This window comes from Oryzias melastigma, linkage group LG2 (genome assembly GCF_002922805.2).
Source record: "Oryzias melastigma strain HK-1 linkage group LG2, ASM292280v2, whole genome shotgun sequence".
NCBI classification, from domain to species: domain Eukaryota; kingdom Metazoa; phylum Chordata; class Actinopteri; order Beloniformes; family Adrianichthyidae; genus Oryzias; species Oryzias melastigma.
This window is the reverse complement of record NC_050513.1, coordinates 8,749,038-8,761,675: the sequence shown is the minus strand read 5'-3', so window position 1 is coordinate 8,761,675 and position 12,638 is coordinate 8,749,038. Positions and strand designations below refer to the sequence as shown.

Below are 12,638 nucleotides of genomic sequence, written 5' to 3'. Positions count from 1 at the left end.
CAGACCAGACCCCCCAACCAGCAGCGCCCCCTTTTCACCCTCCTTTACAAATCTGTTTTTCCAATAATGGCATGGGAGAGGATTAAGACGTGTGAAGATTTTTTCAAAGTTGGTGAATTTATTTCATTTGAGCTGCTTAAAAGTAATTTTGACATTCCACAGTCTGACTTTTTTAAATACCTTCAAACGCGCACCTTCATTAAGACATCTTTTTCTTTAACTTTGCCTCCAAAAACATGGCTTGATGAATGTCTGGACTTTGATCCATCTGATAACGGCCTGGTGTCATTACTTTACAGCAAAATCCAAAATGTATCAGCTCTATCACTAAGTCATAAAGGTCAAATGGGAACATGAACTGGGTGAACAATTTACTGATAAAACTTGGCAAATGGCAATTACAAAGATTCATTCATCATCATCATCATCGTATTCGACATGGTCTGCTAAAGTTTAAGGTGTTGCACAGGTTGCATCTATCCCTATGTAAATTAACAAAACTATGTCTGTCTGCTGACCCTTCCTGTACTAGGTGTGGCCTGATCCCAGCCAATCTGAGTCACATGGTCTGGATGTGTACCCAGCTAAAGGATTTTGGGGAAAAAACATTTAAAACCATGTCTTTTGTTTGTAAAAAGGATAATGGGCAAAGTCCTGTTACTGCCCCATTTGGGGTTGTCCCTTTGGATATTTCTGTGACATCTTATCAAAAGAATGCTGTAGCCTTTATGACATTGATTGTAAGACACCTGATATTGTTCAACTGGAAGAAAGCTGCCCCTCCATCATTTAAACATTGGATGGAAGAAGTCATGTCCCATCTGCAGCTTGAACATTTGAGACATACAATTAGTGGATCTATTGAAAACTACTACACAACACAGCAGCCTTTCCGTCTCTACCTTGAATCTGCATTGCATTTATAACCCATCTACTGATGTCAACTTATTATTAGAAGATTTTCTTTTATTTTCTCCCTTTTTTTTCTTCTTCTCTCTACTACTCATAATTTGACTGTTTCTTAATATATTATGGGTCTTTGCTTCATTGCACCGTGATTTACTTATTGGACTCATTTGAACTAAATGCCTACTATTTATGTTTTTCTGGTCTATAATGCTGTTTCATTTGTACAGTGTCCTATCCTTTGGTGTTTACGTCTCTGTATTCTGTTTTGTGTTCTGTTTATGTTGAAATATGTTAAAAAATCAATAAAAAAACTTTAATAGGAAATACTGTGGTTAAAATCATAGTAAAAGGCTAAAATAAAATACATAAAATGTATTCAAAATGCAACATTAAAAATATTTTTTAATGAATGCATGAAATAAAATTAAATAAAAATTAAATAATATATGTTAAATAATAGTAATGAAAAAAAATAAATGTTACAAATACACATATAATTAAAATAAACACATAAGATCAATTAAAAGCCAGATTAAAAAGGTATGTCTTGACCCTCTTCTTAAAAACTTCTATGGTCTCAGCAGCTCTGAGATTCTCCACCAGGCTGATCCAGAGGTGATGACCGTGATGGCAGAACGAAGCTTCACCATGCGTTTTGGTCCTCACCTTGGGAACAACTAAAAGTCCAGTGCTGGACGACCACAGGGTCCGCAACGGTTCATACTTTAAGACAAGATCACTTAAATAAAAAGGTCCCAAACCATTGAAACATTTACACCTCTGTGCTGGCAAGAGAGAGGAATGGACAGACTCTGACAATGTTTTTAAGATAATAAAATCCTGTCGTAACAAGATTTTTAATATGAGGGAGGAAATTCAGCTCAGAGTCAAAAAGTACACCCTCATTTCTCACATAGTGAGAAGGTTTAAAATGACTTAAGTTTTGGTAAAATCATATCTCATTTGTCTTTAGAACCGATGATTAAAACTGTTTTAACCTGGTTGAGCCGTAAGAAGTTCTCTACCATCCATGACTTAATGCCTAAAATACAATTTAAAATCAGGAGACAGAGCGATGTAAAGTTGTGTATCATCAACGTAGCTGTGAAAGTCAACGCCGTGTATCCTGATGACATCCCCATGAGTCAGCATATAAAAATAAAAAAGAATGGGACCTAAAATCGATCCTTGGGGACCCCCACAACTTATTTCATGGACTCTTGAGGAGCTTGTATCCATACTTACATAAAAGTGTCGATCTGCATATCAAGTGTTTAAACTCTGATCTCATCACATGTGACCTGATCCTGATTCGTTCCTGACTCTGCCTCCTTACCGCCTGCCCCGACCACTTGCCTGGACATTACTCAAAGTTAACTTTGTGGAAGCAAAAGCCTTGTTCCCACTGAGAGGCCCAGTACAGTTTGGTCCGGTCTGCTATTTTGAGCTTTTCCGTTGTAAAATCGACCCCTTACACAGTTTCGACCCATACCTCTTGAGGGTCCTGATCGGCTGCAGGTCCACATCAAGAGGAGACTGGGTCAGTTGGGGCGGACCTGCTGTAGCTGCCCATTGATTGGTAGAAAATGATGACATTAGAAAGCACCAGTATAGTGCTTAGCTAGCGATTCAGTTTTCCTCTCTATGGCAGTGTTCTTCTTAACTGCCTGCAATCTCTTGTAAACAACATTAAATTCCTCCAGAGCTCCTTACCAGACCAGGCCATACCGGACCCCTCAGTGGGAACGAGGCTTTAATTCAGCCTGGCCTCTGCCTACCTGTCTCTCATCAATAAATCTGCTGCAACTGGAGCCAGCTGTCTGCCTGTTTCTGACAGAATACTTCGCCAAACATGGATCTAGCAGCAGGAGTTGCCACCCCGACAAACCTGGCGGGATTTGCTGTATTTTTGCTGGAACATGGTTGCCAGCTTCAACGTCTGAACACTGGAACTGAGGCCATCATGTCACGCCTGCAGCTTAACCCACCTGTCAGCAGCGCCTCCTCTGCGGCCTCTCCAGTTTCCTGGAGATCCGACACCTGCTCACACACTGGATCCACAGATCGCACTTCTGGACAAGTTCAACGGAGATCCGGAGGAATGCATTGGGTTTCTCATGCAGTGTGATCTGTTTCTGCGGCAACAACCGAGCCGAACCTGACTGAGGATGCCAAAGTGTCTCTGGTGTGCTCTCTACTGACCGGGGCTGCACGTGAATGGATAGCTGTGCTCTGGACTAAGGGATCGTTACACTTTCATTCATACCCTGCCTTCACGCAGCAGTTACTGGAGGTGTTAAACAATCCCGCGAACGGAACAGACTCTGGAGAACAGCTGTACGGCATCAAGCAGGGGCGGCAGACCACCGCCGCTTATTAGCTGAGCTTCAGAACTCAGGCAGCGCGCACAGACTGATCAAGCAGCGCGATGACAATGGCCTTTCGAGAGGGACTTACCACAGAACTGCAGTGAGAGCTGGCGTGTCGCGACGAGGGACTGTCATTAGATAACCTCATCGCTCTCCCCATCAAACTTGACAACCTGCTGAGAACACGCCAGCCGCGCGACCACTCCCCCATGATCTCCAGGGCTAGCTCATCGGTTCACATTGGTTCCTGTTCTTCTCACGCTTCTGCTTCCAGATCACCTATCGTGCAGGCTCAAAGAATGGACTCTGGGGAGGGGTCGGGAGCACCAGAGACTGTCCTGCCCTCATCATTGATCCTGGCTCCTGTGGAGTGGGACGTAATGACTGAGCTGGCTGAGCTTAACGCATCGGAGGCTCCACCACCGTCCTTCCCAGTTGATAAGGTGTATGTTCCTCATCGGCAATGGGTTCTCCACCTCATGCATGACTCTCCAGCAGCCGGACACCAAGGTATGGCCAGCACACAAGCTTTAACCGCTGGTGGCCCACATTGAAGGCAGACGTAGCGCAGTACGTCACCCGGTGTGTTGCCTGACAAACAGCTAAATGTGGTCACACATCAGTGGACTTCATCACTGATCTGCCCTGGTCGAGAGGTAATACCACCATCCTCTGTTATTGACCGTTTTTCAAAAGCCTGCCGACTGATTCCGTTGCCCAAGCTGCCCACGACACTGGAAACCACAGAGCAGCTTTTCAAACACGTGTTCTGGCAGTACAGTCTCCTGGAGGACATCGTGTCGGATCGTGGCCCGCAGTTCACCTCTCGGGTGTGGCAAGCCATGTGCAGAAGTCTGGGTATAAAGCTGAGCCTCACTTCTGCCTACCATCCTCAATCTAACGGCCAAGGGGAATGCCTGAACCAGGAAATCACAAGGTTCCTCCGTACCTACTGTAGTCAACACCAAGAGGACTGGAGTCGATTCTGTGTTTGGGCCGAATATGCTCAATATTCCCCCAAGAAGGCTGCCATGGGACTCACCCCCTTTCAGTGTGTGCTGGAGGTTCAACCTCTATTCTTCCCCTGATCGGGCGGATCTACGGAGCTGTCGACTGTGGACAAGTGGTTCAGCGTCTGTGAGGAAACGTGGGAGGTGGTACACATTCAGCTCCAACGTGCTTTTTTGGCGAACCCAGGTGCAGGCCGATCGGCGCCGGCATGCAGGGCCCGATCTGGTTCCCGGCCAGTGGGTCTGGCTCTCAATCCAAGACCTCCGACTACAAGAAGCTTAGTCCGAGGTATGTGGGTCTGTTCAATATTCTCAGGCAGATCACCCCTGTGTCCTATCGCCTGCAGTTGCCTCCTGAGTACTGCTTCTCACCCACCTTCCATGTCTCGTTGCTGAAACCTGCCGGTGGTCTCCCGGATGCGGAGTCTTGTTCTGAGCCATCAGAAGTTGGGGTGCCCCCAGTGATGATGGAAGGTGAGTCGGCCTACTTCGTCAGATGCCTGCTTCGTTCCTGACTCTGCCTCCCCGCAGCCTGCCCCGACCACTTGCCTGGACATTGCTCTAAGTTAACCCTGTGGACTCTTAGTTTGGCCTGGCTTCTGCCTGCCTGTCTCTCATCAATAAACCTGCTGCAACTGGAACCAGCTGTCTGCCCATTTGTGACACACAGCTGACGAGCTGTCACTCTGCGGATGTTCCCTCGCTGGAACGAAATCCACGAGCGAGGTTAACCGGGAAGTTTAAACTAAGCCATAAGATTTGAATAGAGGAAATTGTGCTGGTTTTCCTATGTTTTTTGTTTTTAGCTTTTGTTAAAATGTAGGTATACGCCTCGGTCACCATTTTTATTAAAATGTTACGATCAAGTTTGACATGTTGTGCCATTACTCTGCCCGTGAAAGTAAATAAGACTTCAATCAGCCCTTAGATTGTTTTTAAACGAGAGTTCCCTTCTCCCATTTCTCACTTGGCTATTTTTTTTTTTTTTTTTTTTTGACTGTTTAGAGATGATAGCGGTGCATTAGGGGGTGGGGGGAAAAGAGTGCGTGTGCATGAAAGAAGGAAAAGAAGGGCAGAGTGCATGAGCATGTTGACAGTTAATGTCAATTTGCTGTGTAAGGAAAAGTAATGAAAAATTCTTCTAAAAGAATTGAGTGTTCCTTTGGCTTCACTCGCTTCGGAGACTCTGAGAGTCCAAACAGGTGAATCTTGCAGGAAGAGTAGCCTTTTACTTGTGGAGAAGATTTCCCTGTGTCTTCCCTACATTTACTAAATGAAACTGCTTCTTCCTACCACCATAAAAGCATTTTTTTTGTTTTTTTAAACTCCTCTCGCCAATTTTTGTGTTTGTCAAACAGCTGATTCAGGAAATCCCTTCATCACTGCTAAAAGCCACACATCAAAGGATATTGATCTGCTAATACGATGTTCACTCAACAAGGGAAAAAAGTAAATAAGTGTTTTATTAAATAGGCCTATTGGTAGGCTACTTTCATTTGTTTTAAGTTAAAAACAAAAAATCCTTCTGCGGCTCTGCAGCGCTGTCAAGGCATCCTTTGTTACCATGACAAAGGACGTGCTGCGGATCAATCAGGCGGACTGCTTTTTGTGAGTAAAAATTGAAAATAAAAAAAATGATAGTAAGATTGTACAAGAATATTTTTGATTAAATTCTAATTCCATTTTATTCTTATATGTAACCTTTCAATGAAGCTCTGTAACATTTGAATGAACCTAGTGTGCTCATTAACACATGCCTCTGAATGTATGTAAAACAGTCTAGAATTCCAACTTAGGAGATGGCTGATGTGAAACAGATTAACACATGCCTCTGAATTGTCCTCTGTGAAAGAAATTGATGAAAGGGTTTACGATACGCTGTCCCCAGCAGGAGGGCAGGATACCGATTGAAATGTAAACATTCCCAAATGGTTTGAGCAACCCCATAAAAGCCCCAGAATCTTGTCATTTCGTTGGAACCCTCCATGAAGGAGCTTCCCTAAACGCTTGCGTGCAATGGGTGTATTATTCTGGTTTTGCTATTAAACACTTGTGTTAATCTTAAGATGTGTCTGCTCTTCCATCGGATTCAACATTTTTCCACAACAAGGATACTAATATTTGATTAAATATTAATTTCTTTGTTGAGTGAACCACATGTCTGACAAGAGTTTCGAAGAAACAGAATTTTTTTTTCTCATTGTGAAGGAAAGACTTGATGAGGAAGGAACAGTTTTATTCAGTAAAAGCAGAATCATTGAGAGATTTACTTTCAATACACCTGACATCAGGACACCCTAGGCAGGAGATCGATGATCAACTTTGTAGTTGTTTCAGGCGATCTCCGGCCGTGTGTTCTGGACACTCGGGTAAAGAGAGGGGCTGACCTGTCCACTGATCACTACCTGGTGGTGAGTTGGATTCGCTGGCGGGGGAGGAGGATGGAAAGACTTGGCAGACCTAAACGTGCTGTGAGGGTCTGCTGGGAACGTCTGGCTGAGCTCTCCGTCAGGGGGGTCTTTAACTCCCACATCCGGGAAAGCTTCAAGCAGGTACCGAGGGAGGTTGAGTCCGAGTGGACCATGTTCTCCACCTCTATTGTCTCTGCTGCCTCCCGGAGCTGTGACCGCATGGTCTTTGGTGCCTGTCGTGGTGCCCTGATCCCGGTGGTGGACACCAGAAGTAAGGGATGCCGTCAAGTTGAAGAAGGAGTCCTATCAGGCCTGGCTGGCTTGTGGGACTCCAGGGGCAGCTGACAGATACCGGCAGTCTAAGAGAGCTGCGGCCCGGGCTGTTTTAGAGGCAAAAACTCAGTCCTGGGAGGAGTTTGGTGAGGCTATGGAGAAGGACTATCGGTTGGCCTCAAAAAGATTCTTGCAAACTATCCGGCAACTCAGGAGGGGAAAGCATTTTTCTACAGGCACCATTTTCGGTGCAGGTGGGGATCTGCTGACCTCAACTGGGGACATTGTCGGGCGGTGGAAGGAATACTTTGAGGATCTCCTCAACCCTGCTGACACGCCTTCCGTTGAGGAAGCAGAGGCTGAGGACATTGAGGTGGAACTGTCCATCACCCGGGCTGAGGTCACCGAGCTAGACAAAGAGCTCCTTGGTGGCAAGGCTCCGGGGGTGGATGAGGTTCGCCCCTAGTACCTCAAGTCTCTGGATGTTGTAGGAGTGTCTTGGCTGACACGTCTCTGTAGCATTGCGTGGCAGACAGGAACCGTACCACTGGACTTGCAGACTGGGGTGGTGGTTCCCCTTTTCCAGAAGGGAGACCAGAGGGTGTGTTCCAACTACCAGGGAATCACACTCCTCAGCCTTCCTAGGAAAGTCTATGCCAGCATACTGGAGAGGAGAGTCCGTCCGATAGTCGAACCTCAGATTGAAGAACAACAATACTACAGAACAAAATGAATCCACCATGTCAAAAGGTGCTCGAATGTTCAATTTATGGTATAAAATGGCATTAAAGCTTCGATGAGCCAGCTCTTAGGTCACAGCTCACGGCTGTGGCCACAAGTTTTGGCCATGGCTCATGAGATTTGAGCCATGACCCACGAGATTTGGTCATGGCCCATGGGATTTGAGTCAGGCAAGCCACCGGAAATAGGTCAAGCCTGTTTGCAGTGCCTGCCTCTGCTGGAGAGAAGAGCTGATGGCTGCAAGCAAAACTTTGTGGAGCAGAAATGTCAAAAGACAGCTTTGCATCAAGGAGCTGCAGAAAGAAAAGAAGACATTTGTGGAACAAAGAAAAGATAAGTCCTGAAAGAAACTGACATCAGCAATGAATATTATGGAAAGAGACATTTATACATAAGATCTTCTTCAATAGTTAATGGACTAAAGCTCAGAAGAAAAAAACTGCCTTCAGCATGAAGATGGTCACCATGCAGCATGAGAATAGCAGCCTCAAGTCTAAAGTTTAGTGTCAACACATTGTAATCATATTGATCTTAACAAAACTGAAACATGGAGACTGACCTCAGAGTCTGCAGTCTGCAGTCTGCAGTCTGGATTCTCCAGAAAATCACAGAGATGAAGAACTCCTGGGTCCAGCAGGTGGTTTTTGCTCAGGTCCAGTTTAGTCAGTCTGGATGGGTTGTTCTTCAGAACGGAGATCAGAGATTTACAGCTGATCTCTGACAAACTGCAGTTGATCAACCTGAAATAAGACAAAAAGTATATTCAGGCGCAGTGACAGCAAGTGTAGGTTTACCAAAACGCTTTTGTTGTGATTATAAACTGTGAATTATCTGCACAACTAGATGGCGCAAGCGGTTGATTTGTTCATCACACCACAGCAGTGATGGACAAAGATGCCGATAATCCCACACAGATTCCTGAGTTGAGATGATCCTCAAGAAAAATCGGAAAGCCTGATAGACTGAACTTATAAATAAATAACTAATAATGCCATCCATGTTAACTTTTTTGAAAATGGATGATGGTGAATGTTATTGTAGCAGAGAAATGTTACAGGTTTGAGTTAAGTTCAGCAAGCTAAAATGCTACTTTGGGGGTTATTTAAAATGATAATGGTTATAGTTATTAAATATGAGATTGTTTACTTTATTGGATTTGCCTCAGAAAAAGGGGGATGTTGTGATTATAAACTGTGATTTATCTGCACCACTAGGTGGCGCAACCGGTTGGTTTGGGAGTTGTGGTAACTGCATGATGGATGTAAAACTGCAGAAGAAGTTGGTGATTAAAAAATGCAGATTTAGCAACTGCACATGGTCTGATTATTTAGAACACGAACACAACAACTTTTACAAGTTTGACCAAAGACATTACCCTTAACTGATTCTGTGGAGTTGGGTGGGAAGAAGACCGCATAAACAGGTAGCAGTTCAGTCACAGCTAACAGGAAGCTGTTAAGTTACAGATTCATTCCAGTCAGCAGATTAACAACTGGGGATGTTTTGTCCATTTTGTGGTAGTTCTCTTATAAGAAAAACAACTTTTTTACAACTTTTCAACTTTTTGGACGGTCTCTTCATGTTCTAAAGGATGTTGACGAGGAGAAGGCTGGACCGAGCAATCAGAGGGCATGCACTAAACCAGTGTTTCCCAACCCTGGTCCTCGGGGCACACTGTCCTGCATGTTTTCCATGTTGCCCTGCTAATGCACACCTGATTCAGCTCATCATCAGGCTCAGCAGAAGCCTGATGATGACGGTCATCAAAGGCAGGTGTGTTTGAGCAGGGTTGGACTAAAAAAACGCCGGACAGTGTGCCCTGAGGACCAGGGTTGGGAAACACTGCACTAAACCACGGAAGTGATGCCTTTTCCAATGACACTGGGCTGGGGGCATGTGGCTGAAGTTATGTATAGCTGTTTTCCAAATATCTAGCAATCACTTTTCCGAATCTGACCCCCGACGCATGTGGCAAGGCATCCAGGCCATCACGAACTACAGACCCAGCAACCCCACCCCCACAGCCACGGACGTCTCCTTCCTGAACGAGCTAAATCACTTCTATGCTTGCTTCGAGAGGAACAACAGAGACGCTGCCACCAAGACAACGCTCCCTGCAGACCACCAGCTCCTCTCAATCTCCCCCACTGATGTCCACACGGCACTGAGCAGAATCAACACACGCAGGGCTGCTGGACCCGGCGGCATCCCAGGACGTGTGCTCAGAGCATGTGCGGAGCAGCTCACTGGGATCTTCACAGACATTTTCAATCTGTCCCTCGCCCAAGTGTAACCCTGATTAAAATCTGAAGTGCTCTCTTGGACTGTTTTAACTCTGCAGTACTGGTGGTCCAACACTAGGGGGCGATATGTTTCTGAGAGAAGCCCTTAAAGCTTCTAGCAGGAAGAACGTTTCCTACTCAGACCCCAGTGAGACAACGAGACGAAACGAGACGACACCGAAGGAGAAGTGGCTTTAATGAAAAGATACTGCTGTACACAATTCAGCACCTGTTCCAGATACTTGTAGATTGTTTCAAGATTTTCAAAAGTCCGATTTTGAAGATACCGTGGTGAGTTGTGAGTTTAGTTCTGACGTTTACTGAGCTTAGCACTCGAACCCGCTAAAGTGCTAGCTTGTGGAGCTGAGGAAAGTACATGTTTGCTGTAAAATTTGTTTTATTTAATTTAACAGAAATACCATTTAAGAAAGAGGGATTTTATTTATTTATTTTGAAAAGTACAAGTGTGTCAGATATTATTTAAGAATGAATGTAAAAAGGATATCTCGAGTCGGCTAACTGCCTCGCACATGTGTGCAGGCTGGTTTTTTTCCACCCCTTCAGAGAGCGAGCCGTGCTCTGGAAGATCAAAGCAGAATCCGTGCTGTTGCTGTGGCCTCACCTGTTTTCCTGGATGCACCGCTCCCAACCGGAAGGAGGTTAAGCTGGAGTTCCCATTCCTAGGATCTCCCAAGTAACTTTTCTGTTCTCGTTTCAATTGCGCATTTTTTTCTTCTCCGCCGCTGGAGATATTTTCCCCTATTTTTTTTTTAAATATTTTTCCCCCCTGAGATCTCAGAGTTTAAAGACTGTACTTTTTTTGGACATTTATTGCGAATTAGTGTTGGATCCAACATAGAGTCGTTAAGGGTTGATTCGGAATCTGTTATTGTTTCTTGTGTGATTATTATGAAGAAATGTTCTGCATATTGTTTTTTTTTTCCACACTGTTGAACCATAAGTGAAATTAATCCTCACAATTTGTTTTGAGATTTATTGTTTACCTTTTTTTTTATGTGTACCTGATATTTTTTTAATTTAATACAGATTCTTTATTTTACATTTAAACTCGTTTTGAGTGTGTCATTGTGGGTTGGGAGGGTGTACTAAGTCAGTATTAAATACAGCATTCCTCCTTCACGAACTTAGCGAATAAACATAAATTCTTTGAGCATAAGTAGCCTCCTACCTAGCGTACAGGTACGTGGAGTTACACAAGCAGCTGTGCCAACATGCTTTAAAGCGACATCGTGCCAGTGCCAAAACACTCCAACCCGACGTGCCTCAATGACTACCGCCCTGTAGCACTCGCACCCATCATTACGAAGTGCTTCGAGCAACTGGTCCTGGTGCACCTGAAGAACTCCCTTCCTCCCACACTGGACCCACACCAGTTTGCCTACCGGAGCAACAGAAGCATAGATGATGCAGTCTCCACAGCACTGCACTCTGTGCTCTCACACCTGGACAGTAACAACACCTATGCTCGTTTGCTGTTTGTTGACTTCAGCTCAGCATTTAATACTGTCATCCCCTCCAAGCTGATCTCCAAACTTGGAGCCCTGGGCACAAACACCGCCCTCTGCAACTGGATTATGGACTTTCTGACCAACAGACCACAACACGTGAGGTCAGGCCTCATCTGCTCCACCACTGTCACACTCAACACCGGTGTGTCACAGGGCTGTGTGCTGAGCCCCTTTCTGTACTCCCTCTTCACATACGACTGCAGACCGGTGCATGGATCCAACTCCATCATCAAGTTCGCAGACGACACCACCGTGATTGGTCTCATCACAAACAACGATGAGACAGCCTACAGAGAAGAGGTACAGCACCTGACCACATGGTGCGCCGACAATAACGTGCTCCTTAACACCAGCAAGACCAAGGAGCTCATTGTGGACTTCAGGAAGGAGAAAAGAGGCACGCATGACTCCATTAATATGGATGGAATGGCTGTCGAGCGTGTCTCCAGCTTTAAGTTCCCGGGGACCCACATCTCAGAGGACCTGTCCTGGACCACCAACACCTCCAGCCTAATCAAAAAGGCTCACCAGCGCCTCTTTTTCCTGAGGACACTGAAGAAAATCCACCTGTCTTCAGCCATCCTGGTGAACTTCTACCACTGCGTGATAGAGAGCATCCTAACAAACTGTGTAACTGTTTGGTACGGAAACTGCTCTGCTGCAGAGCGCAAACACCTGCAGCGGGTGGTGAAATTGGCCCACCGCATCACAGGAACTCTTCTCCCTGCCATTGAGGACGTCCAGAAGAAGCGGTGTCTGCGTTGGGCCCGCAGCATTCTGAAAGACTCCTCCCACCCAGCATGTGGATTATTTTCCCTCCTGCCCTCAGGCAGGCGCTTCAGAAGCCTACGGACAAGGACCAGCAGACTGAGGAACAGCTTTTTCCCCAGAGCTGTGACTCTCCTGAACTTTGTCCCCGGTGGCCCCCGCTGACCCCCCCACTCACCAACTCACAGGCATCTGTCACTAACTTACACTTTCATCTCCGGCACTATTGATCTACATTGCACATACTACATCCTGCTTGCACAGTTTAACTTCCAAACAATACTATTCTGCTTTTTTTTGCACTGTAAATTGACATTGTCATCCGTTTTGTATAGCCTTATTTATT

General features: G+C 45.4%; 1 long non-coding RNA gene across 1 annotated transcript; it reads left to right on the top strand.

The window, feature by feature from the left end:
• The first annotated feature begins 10,084 nt into the window (after positions 1 to 10,084).
• LOC118599744 lies at positions 10,085 to 11,204 on the top strand. Its single transcript, XR_004949233.1, has 2 exons — positions 10,085 to 10,286; positions 10,536 to 11,204. It is a non-coding gene; the product is annotated as an uncharacterized LOC118599744 (long non-coding RNA).
• Positions 11,205 to 12,638: the final 1,434 nt, after the last annotated feature.